Below are 18,522 nucleotides of genomic sequence, written 5' to 3'. Positions count from 1 at the left end.
TCCAGAGTAGCTCATTTGATTAAATGATCTTAACATTCAAAGTTTTGTCATAAATAACAAATTCATAAGTTTAAAGTCAGTTTTGGCATTTGCAGGGTGCCTTGGCAGTGAATTCTTAATACTTAGAGAAAGAAATAAGCAAGGCAATCGTTCCCGAGATGAGAATTATTGTAGTCTGCAATTTAAAATATCCAACAGCGAATTATGACTCACCAGTGGGGTGTCAACAGAAAGCTCTGCCTCAGCTCAAACTCAAGAGTCAAATTTTGTGTTGTAGAACCAGTGATAGAAAAGGTCATCCGTTTTATCTACAAGGCACCAGCATACCTGTGTTTTCATTCATGTGCTACTGTATCTGAGGTATTTAACATTTCAAGTCCAACTCAAAGCTAATAACCATGACACTAGATCACAGGAGACATAGTTTGGATCATTGACAATTCTGGCAATGTGTGTCGCTGTTGTCCTACTCCGTTCTCTTAGGAAAACAACAACAATCTTTGAGCTAGCAAGCTGCATGCTGAAAATGGCAATTATTAAAGAAAATTTGGATTGTGCAACAAGGCAGGCCTGCTTGGTTCTTTCGGAGAATGATTGTAAAGATTTACAAAGAATGTGTTCACGGCATTTACTATCTAACTGGGACGTTTTGGGACCGATTGGTGGGGCTTTGTATGGACAAAATACACATGGTGATACACTGATAAGAGCAAATTAATTTTAACCATGTGTCCAGCTAATTTAAATAGCTTATGTTACTGTTTTGTGTAAACTGTTAACCTCATTTAATATTGTATGTGACGTTTTCTTTTGCTGGGCGCAAATGTTCCACCAAACAAGTAGTTGTATCGTTATTATTAGCTGCATTGGCCATATTAGTATCAGTAGTAGCATCAGAACTGTTGTTCCTCCTCTTATGTTTCCCATATTGAAATACGCTTATACAATATAACTAAATACATTATAACAAAAATTCCAGACATAAAAAAACACAATTGCAAAATGTTGCGCCAAGATCACAGGATCGTACACTCTCATCTCATCTCATCATCTTGGACTCATTATGCTCTTAATCATCTCTGACCTGCAGTCCTATTCCTAATACTTTACAGCAGACAGAGATGGACCTCATTCTCATTTTGGGGAGCCAGACTAACTCATTTTCTTTTTTCTCTGTAATCTTCTCCAGTCTGTACTGGGACTGAAGTGATGATCGAAGTTATCAATCTTTCATTTCCCCTTCCTTTCCATCAGAAAATTCATGGGTAAAGATAACGCAAACAGAGTGAAGACCATGGGAGGCAATAGCAGGTAAATGTCTTGAAATTGCCTGCTGTGCCAGTAGGGCCAAATGGAGCTCAGCATGGTGAAGGACATCTAAAGGCTCATGGCACCATATTTCTGTGTGTAACTGTCACTTCACCGGCTCAAAAAAAGCGAGAGAAAAAAACAAACATACAAGAAACTTTGGAGTAAGGAGTTTATTCAGAGTTTAACCTTTCCAAAAAAATCTCACTGTAACAGCACAGCAAATACAGAACACAGTCACCGGCTCTACAAGAAACACTTTTTTTTAAAACTCACCTTTGTCAAAGGGTAATCTTTTACTACATATTTTGTTCTCAATAGCTTTGCATTTGGTTTATTTAATTTCCTGTCTATGCCCTCTCGTAATATTTCAATTAACCTATTTATCCTTTCATAGTCATCGCTTCTGAATTGCAGGATCTGACAGTAAGTGTTAACGCTTCACAGACCAACGACGTCTTCTGGGTAAAAATCTCCTTTTTTTTCTTCCTAGCTGGCAAATCATACGAGGCTGCTGCAGTCAGGAACCTGACTTTCAAACAGTGAGTGTGTGTTAGGGCTGCGGTTGGCGTGGATATTGATGTGTTTGTGAGGCTCAGATAAGCATATGTAGAAAGCAGTTTGGCTGCAAATCAGAACTCCCAGTGCGTCAAACTGATAAGATGTAGAAGTTCAGTGTGTTGTATTTCTCCATTAAGGCTCTTTATGATTTTGCTGAACAATAAGTAATTTGGACCTATAAAGCAAGTTTCTGGTTTAGACAATAAAGACACACTTTGTATATACTGACAATTTACAAATGGTACCACTTAATTTGGAAAGTGTTATTTTGACAGTTATCAAATCAGATCAAAAATGATTGCTAAACAAAGTGTAATTTGCATATTCATGATTGGATTAATGAGTTAGGGAATTGTGGGGTAAACATGTGCTGTTGGTCCCCTATGACATATCCACACCAATTTATTTCTGAACCAAGTGAGTGTACAATAAATTAAAATTACATTAACAAAGGTGTTAAGATTAGAGTCTGAGTGCAGTCTGGTGGTAAGATTGAGAACGCTGTGATCATCCATCTGAAGTTTGTAAGGAAGCCTTTGGGCCAGAAGCACTAAAAGCTCCTCATAAATGATCACCTCCCTATAACACTAGATGGAGCTCTTGCTTCATTGGACACCCACAACATAACTCCTCATCTCCAGGTTGCAGGGTGCTCATGACACATTCCTGACAATTTTGACAGTCTCAGCCTCAAACTTGTGAGAGCTTCAGGAAGAGCAGCACATGATTGACACACTGATGGACAGACAAACTGTGAAAACCTCAAAACCAGCTGTCCTTGCCATGCGGCCATCTGCTGCTTCCTGTCTAATTGGATGATGAGTGCTTGGATTGGGATGCGGGCTTGATTGCTGAATATTTGTTACCATATGTTTTGACTTATCTTTAAACTTTTTAATGTTTCTATATGGTGGCAATAGCATAATTAGTAATAACGCGGGCAGCACAAGCAGTAACAGTCGATAAATCATAGCTGTAGCTGACAGCAGCTATGATCTATTGACGTGCTTGTGGTGAAGATATAACTTGGTCCACAGAATCATTAAAAAGAGCTGTGTTGTTGGCTTACAGCTAAGCCCCTTTGACATTTGACACTGAGAAATATTGTAAAGATCCAGAATTTCACAGGATGTAGTATTCACCTACAGTTATGTTGAAAAACCATGCTTTATCCTCAACTCTGACCAGAATGTACAATATGATGGACACCTCTGGCCATCAGGACATTGTTGCTATGATCAATACCAGAAAAGATATGAATCGTACAGTAGAACCAATTTGTCAGAGGGTCAAGTTCTTGTTTTTCACTCTACCTGTCAGTCGGATGAAAAATAACCTTTTTCATCATGCATTCTGGTTTTGCTCTGTCTTTGGTAGCATTGCTGAATAACAGAGATATTTTCTTATGACATGCATGAATAAGTGATCTCAGTTTTCACTGGAAACACTGCCATGCCAATGCTAAATGCTTACAAAGGACAGCCAAGAAATACAGGAGTAATAGTTACATTATGTTGCAGTGCCTGTAGGAATCGACTCCAATGAATATGGTGAAAGAGAAACAGAAAAGAGAAACTTGTGGAATTCAAATGTCACTGAATATCAATACGTCAAAGGCACTGTAAAGCTCACGACGAGCTGCTTCCGCTCAACACTTCACATTTGAGCCAAGTGGACCTATGGCTGTCAGTGCTGAACCCAAACCTGTGACATTTAAAAGAGGAAACAAGGAGGGTTTTCACTGCCCCCATTGCACAAAATGACAGCAATATCTCCAGGTGTGTGTGTGACAGGGATGATAGCAGTAGCTGGAAATTCTGGCATTCAGAACTTAACTCTCTTGGCCATACTTGTTATTTAGTTTTTAACCAAAGCTCTTTTCCCATTTAATCATTTTGTTTACCAGGTAATTCTACTCATCATGGGAGCTAAAGCCTATGCTAGACTGCAGCAGCTTGGTGGAAACAAAGAAACTCCTTAAACAGCACACATGTCCAAACTATCAACAATGTGTGGGAACGTCCTGCACCACAACACACTAATATCAAAATTGTCTTAAATCATAAAAAGCAAAAGCAGTTCATTAGGATGTGAGGCACACCTAACAATGCTAACAATCTTTACCGTGTTCACTACCGTGTTGACCTGAATAAAGATGGCAATGCCTTCAACACACAAAAAAACTAAATTGTCAACCTCACGATAGAGGAAATGTCAGGGGATCACCAAAGTCACTGGGTGTCATCCTCTTTGGACCATGTCTATACAAAATTTAATGGCAAACCATTTGAACAGTTGTTGAGATATTTCAGTCTGGACCAATAGTGGACCAACTGACCAATGTACTAATTGACCGACATTGACATCCATAAAAGTCTTTATACTGACGAACCTAGAATCCCCATTCTCTCTGATATGTTGTGTCTTGGGAGCGATTTGAACATAGTACCTACCGTCTGTAGTTTTGGTAGGTTTGGTTATTCCAGCAATTCAGAGAAGCATAAAATTAACTTTCTCCATTATTTGCATCTTTACTTCAAATTCAGAATGACATTAGGGTTCAAGACATTTAGGAGTCAAAGCTCACTTTCATTCAAGTTTGGCTACAAAACCTGGAAGAAAAACCAGGGAAGAAAAGTTCATTAAAAATATTGGCCTTGCTGTGCGCCAGTGATTCTCAACCAGGGGTACTTGTACCCCAGAGGGTACTTCTGCTGTTTCCAGGGGGTATATGGGAAGATTGTGGAGCAGCTCAACTAATTTGAAAAAACAGAAATTATGATTTGATTAAAATAATTAACCAGCTAACAACTAAATACAGGAATTTTAAACAGGTAGCTAAAAGTAATGAATACATATAAAAATAATGCATAAGCAGCTGAAATGATTTGCTAAACGTATTGACTCTGTCAAATAGTTAATGTCTAAAATGGTTAGCTAAAAATTACTGACTAAACAGTTCAAACAATTAATAGTAATTGATAAATGGTTGAGTAGTAGGACGATTGCTGACCAAATCAACCTAAAGATTGACAGTTCAGTTGTATGAACAAATTAACAATATCTACCTTAATATAATGAATGGTGTCATTTGGAACACATTGGGAATTGATCAAGGGGTACATAAGTTCATCTGGGCTGGGTTACGCCCTAACCCCCCTAACCCTTATCCCCCTAACCCTAACCCTGGCTGTGGGGGTACCTCAGACCAGAAAGGTTAGGAACCACTGCTGTGCACAATGTCTATCTTACATTTAACCAACGTTCCATAGGATAAGAGTGGTCAGATGGGTGGACGCTGTAAAGGAAGGGACACATTCTGGAGTTCTTGGAGCAATTTCCCCTGGTCCTACAGAGGTCACAGATGACTTAATACCACTTTAACAAGTGCTAAACAGATAAATTAATTGAAAATAAAGACTCAATATGGCAATATTCACACCAGTTAGAAGACATCTATTAGAAGCCATGCATTAAAACTCATTAGGCCTTGTTTGGAAGGAATGGGAGGTCTTTGGCACCAATCAATCAAGGCCATTGCTAAGATGATGCCATGCCATAGCTGGAGGGCTCTTAGACTGATGAGTGTCAGCGGCTTGTGGTAAGCACTGGAGGGCTAATGTCCCCCTCGCTGGGCTCCCCTCCTTCCCCTCCTCGCAGATGAGTCCTGTTCTGACAGAGAGAGCTGCAGGACGAGGAAGGAAATGAAAGCTTACATATCACCACCCTCTCCACACCTTGTCAGAGATGTCCTCTTTTGCCTCCGAACCAATATCCAGAACCTCTTGTTCTCTTTTTCTTTCCCTCTTTCTCTCTCTCTCTGTCAAGTTCTCATTCCTACAGGCTGCTCTGGGTAGCTGTGAATAGGCTGCCTTTTCATTAGCTCCCAGTGTGGGGGTGTGCATGATTGCAAGCATGCGTGAATGTGTGTGCATGCAATGCCAGTACCTCTTTCTCTTTACCACCACTCTTCTGGTTTCTGTCTTTCAACCCTTTATCATAATTTCTTCCCTTTATTCTCTCTGCATTTAAAGTAATAGATCCAGATTTGTGGGGGTAATCGTGGCAGAGAAGGAGGAGGAAGAGAAGTATAAGAAAGAGGAGGACGAGATTAGCTTAAGAGTTACTTGCCGTGGTAGGACAGGTTTTTTTCTGCTGTATTTTCAGTTCCGAGCACCACTCAGCCTTCCGTTTGACAGCTCTTATCCAGCTCCTTCAGGGTGCTTCCGTCTGCAATCAAGTAATCATATTCTTTGCAGTGCTGTCTTTTGTAAGACTCTATTTCTTTTTTGCTTGTATCCAAACAGGAAACAGTACTTAGAATGCATCATTTTGGCAGAGATCTAGGAGCCTTAAAACTCAGGCAGGATTGAAATCATTGTAATAATTTACATAGATGGTTGAGATAGATAGATAGATAGATAGATAGATAGATAGATAGATAGATAGATAGATAGATGAGGACAAGGCAATCAGTTCGTGACCTTTTCACATATAATAAGACCAATCAACTCTTAATAATGCTGGATATCTCTAGAAACACGGATTGTTAATTTTAACCTCGAGGCAGTGTTCCTAGTAAATGTACTACTTTGTGTCTTTTCTTTTAATCAGCAGTGCAATTTGCAGCCATTCCCATTAAGCCTTATATGTTAATGGAAAACATTAAAGACGAAAGAGGAAGAAAATCAACAGTGCATTTGAGGAAGATGACAATAAGTTGCACTCCACGCTAGATTTAGGCATTAATTATTCTAATGAAAGCAGGGAATTCACTTTAAGGTCATACTGGCATACTGTATGTTAATACTTCACTTATCTGAGAGGTGGTTTGCCAAATCCTACTTTCTAAATGACCTTGCTAATCAAGTTACCTCTTTCTTGATGCCATTGCCTCATTATGAATTAGTGCTGTATTATTGGCCATCTGAGAATAGCAATTAGTCAATTTATTCTCTGAAGTGCAGTCAGTACTCTGCACTTGACACAGATAAAGAAAATATATTGTTGAATCATAGCACCTATTTACTATATAAGCTACATTAATAACTTAAAACTTGCAAAAACATGATTTATTTAATAAAAAGATAATGTCAAACTATAGTTTATACACCCCAGTGTTTGGTCATTACACTTTTGACCATGTAAGTACACAAGTCAAAACAAAGATCTTTCTGCAGTTGTAGCGCTCCCTACCTTAGTGTTCCCCTCCAGGCTTGAATGTTTGGTTCCCATTTACAAAGTATACTGGTAATTTGAAAGCTGCAATATCTGTGCGAGCTAAAAATAGTTTGTAATATCACTTCAATACAACCACACAGGCAGTCAACCAGCTTGGGGGGGCTGGCATATTTAGCCGTGGATTAGCCCCATCTGTTATTTATTATAGCGCTATGTTACCCTGTGACTATTTCTACTACTTTGTGTCATGATTTGAATCACGATGTAATGCATGGAGTACTAATGTCACTAGACTAGACTACTCTGGTCAGGTAATTTGCCATTAGCGTAACTCGACCTATGAAAAAGGGACAGCTAATGCTAGCTAGACTTTCTGCTTTTTATAATGTGGGACAAACGCAACACTGAATGTGTGGGAGCTTCAAATCATTCAGCTGGTGTTAAAACATTATTAACGAAAAGTAATATCTATAGTAGAGGGAATCAGTGCTAACGTACGCAAGCTAGGCTAAATAGCTTTCACTTTTTCTGAAACATTGACTGCTGTTAAGGGACAGACAGGTTAAATCACAGTTGATATGCTATACGGCTCACTGAAAAAGGGGGGGAAATGGCATATCATTCTTAGGATAGGCCTATACGATATTGATGTGCACCAGTCAGTAGCGCATCACAGAAGTTGACAGTGCATCTCCTTGCTTCGCCTGCTCTCGAATGTCATCTTTACTCCAACTTTTCACATAGCTAAGTTGCTTTCAAACGGAGAGGAGATACGAAGGCACAGTTTACTGTCACGGCTCTATTAAAGACACCCACAACTCACTTTAAAAATCCACATTATGCCACGTCTCTGGGACTTCTTGACTTGAAAACATGAGCATCTGTGCTGCTGTCAACACTGAGGTGCAACTTTGGCAAACAGTGGAAGTTGTTATGAACTTTGTGAACTTGTGAAATGTTGGTTTGAACTTGTGCACCACTTACAGCTGCGCTAACAGCTCTGAACCAGAATACAGACCCATACCCTGTGCTCTTTCTCAGCCACCTTTTCCATCTTTTCTAATTAATTCTCTGTGGAGCTTCACACCTGCGGGGGCCGGACCAACTCTGCTCTCTTGTTTCTGGCTACAGGAGACAGTAATAGATGTTCGCCCATACAAAAAAACTGTCCCAGGTCACAGGGATGGAGGACATACAGTATAGGAAATCTGAAGCTCACTGTAAGGCCATTTCCACTGTGGGTTTGTGCATGAGTCCGGAGTTCTACTATTACCCCTACATTTAACCCTGCTAGTCTGCTTTCTGACGTCCTTACTGTTGTTACGATCTGCAGGTCTGCTTGGGTCCTTTAGTCAATAAAGGGCAGTTGTGTAACACCGTTGCCAAGAAATGAGATTGGTGCCCATTTTGGTAGGTGAAGCCACATGAGCACTATTGACAGGTGCACACCGCCCTTGCGCAACCAAAAGTGTATGACCAGCTTACACAAAAATTACTTCTTCCACGAAACCACACCACAGTTAAGGCCTGAGTATAAATGTTGTAAAACAACTAGTTTGTACAAATCATTGTCTAACCATGTCTTAAGGTCTGTACACATGATAATTTGAGGGAAGCATTTGTGTAGAAAAACAAAGGGAGTTTGAGATTTGTACTTGTCGGAAAGTTACCAAAGCTGAATTCTGATGCTGGAATGGTGTGCGTTTTTTAAACTACGGCAGCTCGACTGGATATGAACATTGCTATATGCAATATGAATATTGTGCCGTCTTGTTCAGAAAAAGCGTTTATATTAACCAGTGTTTTAGGAAAACCTCTCATAGATTTGGATGAAACTGCCAGCGTGAAAGCACCCCAAATTTCATCCCCTTAAACTGTTGGATAAGGATGCCACCTTGGCTGCTCTCACTTGGCGCCCAGTTGTTTCTGAATGGAGGCCTTAAAGCTGAGCCAACCAAGCGGAGCATCTCGTTTGATCTGCCAGGGATGTTCCCTCATCCACACAGAACAGTGTGAAGTAGAAAGGCAAAGCCAAAAAAGACATTTATAATTAGTTAGTCGGTTAGGCTTCACATCTCTCCAGCATCGCTCTCAGCTGGCCTGGACCCCCATTATAAACACACAAAGTCACTCACACCCACTGTGCCCACCCCAGACTTTAAGATTCATCTAGACTCATGGATGTGGTTTGTAATTGCCTCACAAGCCTGGTTACTGAGAGCCAGCCTATTAGACGAGTATCGGAGTGGAACATAACATTTTCAGTTTCAATTAGGTAAATGAGGGCATGCATAATGCACGGGGGAGGTTTGGTCCCCTTGCAGTGCTGAACTGATGAACTCATGTGGGGAAATGACACAGCAGTGGTCAAAAGAGCTGACTGTTTGCGCTGCATATGGCTGTAAGATTTGTCAGCCTTAACTGAATTAATGTGTGCTCGTTGGAATGTGGAGATAAGTTTGGAGTGAGCAATTGTGAGTGTGTGTGTGTGTGTGTGTGTGAGAGAGAGAGAGAGAGAGAGAGAGAGAGAGAGAGAGAGAGAGAGAGAGAGAGAGAGGCAGTAAGCTATACAAGAGAGAAAATTACACCAGACTTTAACTGAATTACATTTACACTCATGCTGCTGCAATTGCCTGGTGTGGACTTTAGCTGCTGTCCATTGAGGTATAATGTTAAATATAAACATAAATTATATGATTTTATGTTATCTCTTTGTATGTATGTAATCCTCCCAACCAACTCTGAACGAATAAATTTTGCGGTAAATAAACGTGGTCTTTTAGCACTGCTTACAATGGTGCTAGATGCAAACTGAACAAAACAGTTCAAACCAGCAACAGCCTGAATTGACATAATAATCCAACAGTCAGAAGCAGTGCCTTAAAGTCACGGTAGTTTGATCCAATCTTCGATCATTCACTGATGTGCATTTGGACGGTGACGTATTAGCTTAAAGAAATTGACATTACATCGTCAGTGACTACAAATCGTTGCACTGAACTGCATGAAATGACTTCAAGTATGCCCTGAACTTGTTTTAGTTGCCTAACCATACAGTAACAATACTGTAGTTATTTTGCGAAGATATTATATGATTAATTAATGGTACAAAAAGCATTAATAGTTTAAAAATATCATTGTTGAACGTAGTTGTTTAATGTCATTGCTGTCTCCCTTATGTATCCATCTCCATGGGCATACATTTGATCTTTTCTCTACAGAGTGTAGCCTCTTTGGTTCCTATGTTAATGAATGCATCCCTGAAATTAGAAGTGCTTGCATAAAGTTTTATAGACTTGCCAGACAGATGCTCTGATTAAATCCGAGTGTCTAACGGCCCCTGGTGCTCAGTGGGTTTCTGCTTCCCCCTTTTGACATTGTGCACCCTCAGGCTTCCAACCTTCATATCTGTGCCATCTTCTCGTCTGCCAGTTAACTAACTTTGCAGCCTCTGAACTCGCTGGCTTTCCTTCACCTGTCAGTCTGTCGTAGTCAAAGGTCTTGTGGAGCATATCGTTGGCTGTCTCCCTCACTCTCGCATTCATTCTCCCTTCTTATAAACATGATGTATCAGCCCGCAGCTGTGTTGAACCAGTATAAAACTTAGCATGAAATTTGAAGTTAAGCCAGCGTCCATGGTGGTCCATTTGTTACCTGTATCATATATATTATTTTCTAACATTTATATATAATGCCTGATATGGTTTGTGTCGTAAAGACACCATGAAATAGGGAGAGGGACTGATTATGCAAAAGAAATAGTGCTAGTGGGCTAAGCTACACTATACTTAACATACACCAAACTTACAGTTACATAATTGGCTGCATGGACTATCACACTGCTATTGAGTCAGTGTTTTTTATGTTTAAGTTACGATACAATGGTTTCCAGAAAGTTATATATATAGTTATATCTTTGAGAATGTTTTGTGTGTCGTCACATCATTTTGTGGATATTTAGCTTTCTTTAAATTGATGTTTGACTTCTCATCTCCTTCACGGCCTCTCTCAAATGTGCACTAGACTGTTTTTCTTTCTGTCTCCGTGACACACAAACAATCCCCCCACTTTGTCTTTGCCTGTGTCATGATGTGTGACTATCCACGGGCAGCAATTGACTCTACCAGAGAATGACAACAGGCAGCAGGCCTTCTCCTAAGCAACGGCGAGCCCTTTGTGTGTGTATTTATGTGATCGGTCAGGCCAGAGAGGCCAAGTGTGGCCGAGTGCCCGCCTCAGCCAGAGCAAACGAGACAGGACAGAACAAGCCATTTTCTCCAACCCCCTCTGGTTAAACTCCCTATTTTCACACCAGTCGCCGTGGAATTGCTCTGTCTCTCTCTATGAGCGACATCCTCATGGCACAGTGGGCAGCAAACCCAGCAGGCGATATCTAGGAGGAAGCCGGGGATGAGGCAGCGGCGGGGAGGCGTTGGTGAACAAATTAAACGCGAGGCCACAGACAAGCAGCTGATAAAATCTCAAACGCTCTGTTTGGGTTTGTTTGGTTTAGTTTAGTTTCGGGTCGGCCTGCAGACATGCCTGTGCCTCCTGGGCAGTCGGGATCACGTTGACATCCATCCTTGTTTATGTTCATCTGCTGTTGTTTACTGAAGTCAAACATGGACGGGGCCGGGTGGAACGTTGTTGTCTTGTCGGCTCTCTGAGGTGTAAGTGCCCTTCCCTCGACCCTCCTCTGAGCCTGACAGAGCACAGGCTGCACTTTAGCTCAGCAAGTCGAGCTGCTCGCCGATTCCCCCTCGGGTCCTGTTCACTAGCGCAGGATCACTGGGTCAAAGAACCTGGCTTTACTTTAAGTTCAGACTGAATGTCCCGAGGGCTTAATTGTTAAGAACACACTGTCTGGTGCATTACACTGATTGAGGGGGGTTGGCCAGGTATTACAGCAAAGCCAGTGGACTTTCCATTTCCATTCCTTACATTATCCTGTTGCAAAATCCTTATTCATTGCTGTATTGTGATTTTGTGGTGTAACAATGGTATAGGTATTTATCATGCGTTATCACATGTGATTTGCATTTTAAAATGTATGTTCATTTTTGTGCCTGCAATGTGAATAAATGTCTTCATGGGGATAACAAAATTAATTCATTAATCAATCATTTATTAGGAACTTTGGTAACAGTTTTTGAACCAACATCAGCAAAAATATGCATGTGCTCATGTAATAAAATGATATAGATAAAATATAAAATGATAAAAATACACACATGTGAAGCAAAACGTTACTCCGTTTGTTCCATAAAGTAAAAAAATAAAACATACGGTTTAGTTTTATTTTCAGACATTACACAAATCCTGGTCTCTGGGTGAAAGTTTTGGTTTAATCCTGCATTGCCAGACCTTCCTCCTCCACAGCGCTGTGGAGGAAGGTCTGGTTATTCCACACACCATTTTGGGATGGGAGAGAAAGGTGCTCTGGTTCATTTGCATTTCTTTAAACACACAATCGTCAGGGGTGGTGCTAAACGCCGCACGGAGCCCAGGTGCAGCTGCAAAATAGCATCGGGAAGGAAGTTGTTTTGGTGGAACATGTTTACGTTCAAAAGTTGTTTTAGTCGTGCAACAGAAAACTCAGATTGGACAGATAGTCTAGCTAGCTGTCTGGATTTACCCTGCAGAGATCTGAGGAGCAGTTAACCATAGTCCTCATGAATCCACCGGAGTTTAAAATTACAACACAAAGAAAGCGGAAGGTAACGGACATGTGGCCGAAAGGAAGGATATACGGCGAAAATGGAGCAATCACGGAAGTGGAACATTGTGGATATAGACTAGAGTTTGTTTGACCCATAAACCACCCAAGCCTGCCTCCTTATGCAGAATTATACTCTTATGCTTTGTCATCTTACTTCCTGCTTAGCTCCCGTCATAATTACTACGGCCTATTATTTAAATGAGGGCGAGCGAGGGAGAAGTGAGAGTGACAGCGAGCGAGTACCGACTCTAGAGTCATAGTGAGAGAAACAAAGTGTCTCCCCTGTGTGCTTCTCCGCTGTCTGCTCTGGTCCCTGTGTATGTGCGCATCACAGAGCTGCCCACAAGGCAGCCTCTCGGGAATTACGTCACAAAACAAAGTACCGTAGTATTGTGTGAAAAGCGCCAGTCAATTTAAGTACACGCTTAATGGTCCCATGACAAACAGTGAAAACTGGACATTTTCATGAATTTATGAATCCCCCCCCGGACGGACCGGACAGTAGGTAAAAAGTGGATATGTCCAGGCAAAAGAGAACGTTTGGTCACCCAAATGTAGCTACATGCGACAATGTTAACACCATTCGACAATGTTAACACCACCGCCAAAAAAACTCCAGTCCTGCCTGGCTAGAGCCGATGACCAATCATAGCAGGCCGGCTTAGAGCTGCGTAACACTTAGCCGAGAGTAGAAAAAAACTGTTGAAACCAGAGCATTTAGAACAGTTGGAAATCTGAACGTTTTAGCTCACAGGGATTGCTCTAAAATACATTTACCTCATTATTTGAACAACGTTTAACATGAAAATCGGACATTATACCATTACAGATATGACAGAAAATACAAAAAAGCATAATATGTCCACTTTAAAAACGACTACTACCATATCATCAAGATTATGCACTCACTATGCAATTTACAAGTGACTGCACCGGCTCAAGACAGATATAAAAGATTTTGTAATCTACTGGACTACCAGGACTAAGAGGCTGCATCCAGTGAATTTAAGATGTGGGAGCCCTCATAAATAATAGCTGTCCAACAGTCAATGGATCTGTATGCAGGCTGATGAGAGAGATAGTCTCTGCTTCTTATCCCTTTGTCTCAGCTGCACAGCTGACGAAAACAGACCGTAAGAAACACTTGACAGTCCATGGCCTTTTTCTTTAAATAAAATAATTACTCTTTAGGGGAGCAAAGAAAGTCACGGTACTGCAGGGCTGCAAACTGTTTGAGAGAGAGAGAGAGAGAGAGAGAGAGAGAGAGAGAGAGAGCCTGATCTCAATCTCTGTGGAATCAAATAGTTATTTGTTTGCGCTTGCATGATATCTTAATTGATTCAGGTTAGGAAGGCATCTGCAATGCCCCGTAGTCCATACCACAGCTTGATTCCGATCAGCGCTGGCATCGATTTTTGTGTTTGTAACACATGGCCATGTGCACTGCAAAAGTCACGAAGGTAAGAAAGCATGCATGTACTCACACGTGACATACAAATACAAATACATACACTCTTATTCCTCATACATACACTCTTATTCCTCATATGTGCTTTCTCTCACACAGACAGCAACATGTGGGACACAGAAAATAAACATGCACAAATCAAATATATATGATTAAGATCATATTTGTATGGATCATTTATACATTATCCATGACTCTTCTAATGAGCTGTCAGAGCCACTTTAACTGCCTCATAAAGCCTCATTGATTAGCATGAGGTGTACATTCGCAATCAGCAGTCTGGTGAGCTCGGCCACTGAAAATGCACAAAGAGTTTCCATAGGAACGCAGGTTTTACTAATGAACTATTGAAGAATTTAGCCACGCTTTCGCACTGTATATGCAAAGGGCAGACAACAGTCAGATTTCATGCAATAACACAATGTAATGAATAATTGATTCGTGGCTTTCGGGTGAGGGAAGGAAGAGGTTTCCAGGACAACCAGGAAAGCACTTTTCGTCACACACACACACACACACACACACACACACACACACACACACACACACACACACACACACACACACACAGTCTGTGATAAGGCTGTCTAATTTGCCCCGACCTTTGTCTCTAGACGCTGCCTCCACATGGACAGCCTTTAATTGTTTAACTTAAGGTACCCCTTCCTTCTCATGTGGACACACGAACACACACACACACACACACACACACACACACACACACACACACACACACACACACACAAAGCCATACAACCTTCTGTACGTATATCACAGATGTAAGAACATGTATATTCTTTGTACTGTCTGGTTTTATCTGCCGGCCGTTATGTCATTACCAGTGTGAAACAATGGTAATGGCCTACACGCTTTGGACTCACAGTGCCACCAGTTTATAATTTGTTGGTAAGCATTTTAATCACATATCCCATATTTTCATAATTACAGGGTAATTAATTGGCAGCAGAATACAGTGAGTGAAATTATGGGCTGTTAAATTGCAAAGTGGATGGGAGCTGGGCACTGCTATCTGTCATTTTTGAAGGTCTTTTAAAATCAAGATTCAACCGAATCCACCAGTTTCAGCAGTGGATATTCACTCTGGATCAATGATAAGTGTTGGTACAGAAACAATAAACATCATAAATGTATTACAGTTGTGTAAGGGAGATGGGATTTGGGGATTTAAACCGCAGCAAATGAATAACAAAATCTGATTAGGGAATTCAGAATAATACTGCTCCCTGTCTTTGGGCGAGCACGCACAAACTGTAAAGACAGGGGCTGAAAAGTCACAGTTGCAGTTATTCTTGGAGTACAGTAATTCTCACATCCTTTTCACAGCACACCAAAGTTGGCAGTAAGTGTGTTATTAATTAGTGAGCTTAAAGAAAACTTAAAAAAAATAAAATAAAACATCCAGAGGAATTGTCTGAGATAGGCTCTTCAGTGAATACTCGGCTTTGATCTGATGGGTATAAAACGTATTGAATGGATACAGATGACTGGCCCTATATAGAGCCCCGTTCACATTCTTCTCTGATTAAAAAGCCTTCCTCAAAGCTCCAGGTTCCTTTGATGCTTTTTACAAAGAAAGAAAAACCTAGGTGTGGCTGAATGATGCAATGTTGAGCTGTTCCTGCTCCTGTCAGAAAAATAACAGATGGGAAAAACAGGCTTTAATTCAGACAAAGGCAGACAGGGACCTTACACATATCTATGTGTGTGCAGGGGGTTGAGATTGCTCAGACTCTGGAGAGTTTCTCTTTCTTTCTCTCCGACTCTATCTTCCTATCTCCCACCGTGGCTCCGTTCATTAATCAGCCCTTTATTAAACAAAAGCAGCTTCCAGCACTGCCTAAAAGGTGCATAGATAATCTTGACATGAAGACAGAGTATTTACCCTCCTTACCCTCTAAACCTGCACCGCATTTTGCATGGTAATGGAGGGAAAAGCTCTTGCGGTGTATAAAGACTGATTGAAAATACCAACCTTTGTAAATATTACATACAATTCTGTTTAATGGCTCTTTGAGCTATTGTGCCTCAGAAAGCCAAACATCTGCTGCCAAGTACAGTCTGTGCGGATAGAGGTGACGTGCGTAGACAAAATGAATAGTAAGGTGAATTATCCACTGCGGAGAGGACCTTAAATTTAATTACCACCGTTCGACACTGCCGTTTTTAAGGACACAGGCAATTTCGAGGACCATTGTTTAACCACTCGCAAGAAAAGTCGGGCAATCAAACATCCCACAGCAGAGAAAACTGTGCCAGGATGTACTTTCTTTGAACAACAGACAATTTAGAAGTTATAGTTTCCTAGTCTATGTCAGAGGTAAAGGCACTTGGAGAGGAAAAAAATGATAGCGTGTAAAGGTTCGATGTGTACAACAATGACAATGAGGCGTCGAACTGTGAAAAGGAGCCCTTAATAGGTAGGTACCTGCCTGCCCTAGGGACCACACTCGCGTCTTATTGGTCATCCATCCACAAGACAGCGGCACATTCTCCTCACCGCCAATCAGCCAATTACAGGCTTCATAACAGGAGGCCCGCTGGCAGCAAGGCAGTCTTTACAAGCCCGGCATCTCAGGCAGGGAGACGACCCTGTCACAGAATCATAACTATGATGAATATGGCCGTAAGTTTACAGCAACACCACTGTTTCTAGTAATGGGAGGTGGGCGTGAAGTGGCTATTCATGGGGACCAGACAGCGTGACCCCCTTTGAGGCTTGGGAAAACGATGTAAAATACTGTAAGATGATGAGAAGGGCACGGAGAGAAGTGTTAATCTAGACGCGGTGAACATTTATTAGTGTTAGAGGGAAGGGGCAGCGCTAATGTTGCTTCTCACTGACTGCTAATGAAGCCAGTTATGAGGGAGACACTAGTTTGGAGTTGAGCAGAAGGGCAGAGATAGGAGGTATTTTGCTACCTCTACTTTAATATTCAGTTCTTTTATAGAGTAGTGCCAGTCCATTTCATCCTGCAATTATTAATCTGTCCGTTTCAACAAGGTCTAAGCTGATTCTGATCAGCATTAGCTGCCTGCCTGTCTGGCTTGAGTCCATGTCTCTTTGATTGCACTGAGCATCAATGACTCGACAGCCCATTATCTACCCCGCCAATGATGCTGATCATTTAGCGACTATGCATTCTAATGTCTGAATTGCAGCCGATCCCGACATTGCAGCAGTAGTGACTGAGAGCAGTGATAATGACAACACAAACGTGTTATTGGGTACATCAGCTCAAACTGACTAGGACCCACTTTTGCCTCTAGCACAACTCTATATTCCTCAAGGCGTGGATTCTAAAAAATACCTTCAATATTTCACGAGCATCATAGAGTTGACTGTATAACAACACTCATTCAGTAGGCCTTATCCACAAGGTGCCTTATTAAAGCACTGACTCCTAAAAATTACATTTGCAACTAAACTTCATTCTTAATTATGTGTTTTATGTGTATTTTTTCCCGGATAAAGTCAGTTTTTGACTTATCACAAATATATTTCTAATTAATAATCTGTCCGTTTCAACCACGTCTAAGGTGATTCTGATCAGCATTAGCTGCCTGCCTGTCTGGCTTGAGTCCATGTCTCTTTGATTGCACTGAGCATCAATGACTCGACAGCCCATTATCTACCCCGCCAATGATGCTGATCATTTAACGACTCTATGCATTCTAATGTCTGAATTGCAGCCGATCCCGACATTACAGCAGTAGTGACTGAGAACAGTGATAATGACACAACACAAATGTGTATGTGTGTATGTATGCGTGTGTGCAAGCCTGTCTGATGCTTGGAGCTCTCATGTTTGATCTGTATTCAGTGTTATTGGGTACATCAGCCCAAACTGACTAGGACGCACTTTTACCTCCAGCACAACTCTATATTCCTCAAGGCGTGGATTCTAAAAAATAACGTCAATATTTTATGAGCTGACTGCATAGCAACACTCATTCAGTAGGCATTATCCACAAGGTGCCTTATTAAAGCACTGACTCCTAAAAATTACATTTACAACTAAACTTAATTCTTAATTATGTGTCTTATGTGTATTTTATCCTGGATAAAGTCTGTTTTTGACATATGACAAATACATTTCTAATCTACCTCAGGAGGAAGGGGTAGATCAGTGGGTGGGATGGATGGATGGATGGATGAGTCAAACACAAGACTTTCGCCCAGAAGACTGTTCATGTAGTACTTACTTATTTCAACTCAAACCATGATCTTTTCCTAAAACTATAACCAAGTAGTTTTGTTTGTAAG

At 41.1% G+C, this 18,522-nt stretch overlaps 1 protein-coding gene across 1 annotated transcript in view; it reads right to left on the bottom strand.

The window, feature by feature from the left end:
- LOC114560975 (thiamine transporter 1-like) overlaps positions 1-18,522 on the bottom strand; it is a 46,510-nt gene that overhangs the window by 16,371 nt on the left and 11,617 nt on the right. The gene's annotated exons all lie outside the window — the stretch shown is intronic.

The sequence above is a fragment of the Perca flavescens genome, chromosome 9 (assembly GCF_004354835.1).
Source record: "Perca flavescens isolate YP-PL-M2 chromosome 9, PFLA_1.0, whole genome shotgun sequence".
NCBI classification, from domain to species: domain Eukaryota; kingdom Metazoa; phylum Chordata; class Actinopteri; order Perciformes; family Percidae; genus Perca; species Perca flavescens.
This window is presented reverse-complemented; position numbering and strand designations above follow the sequence as displayed.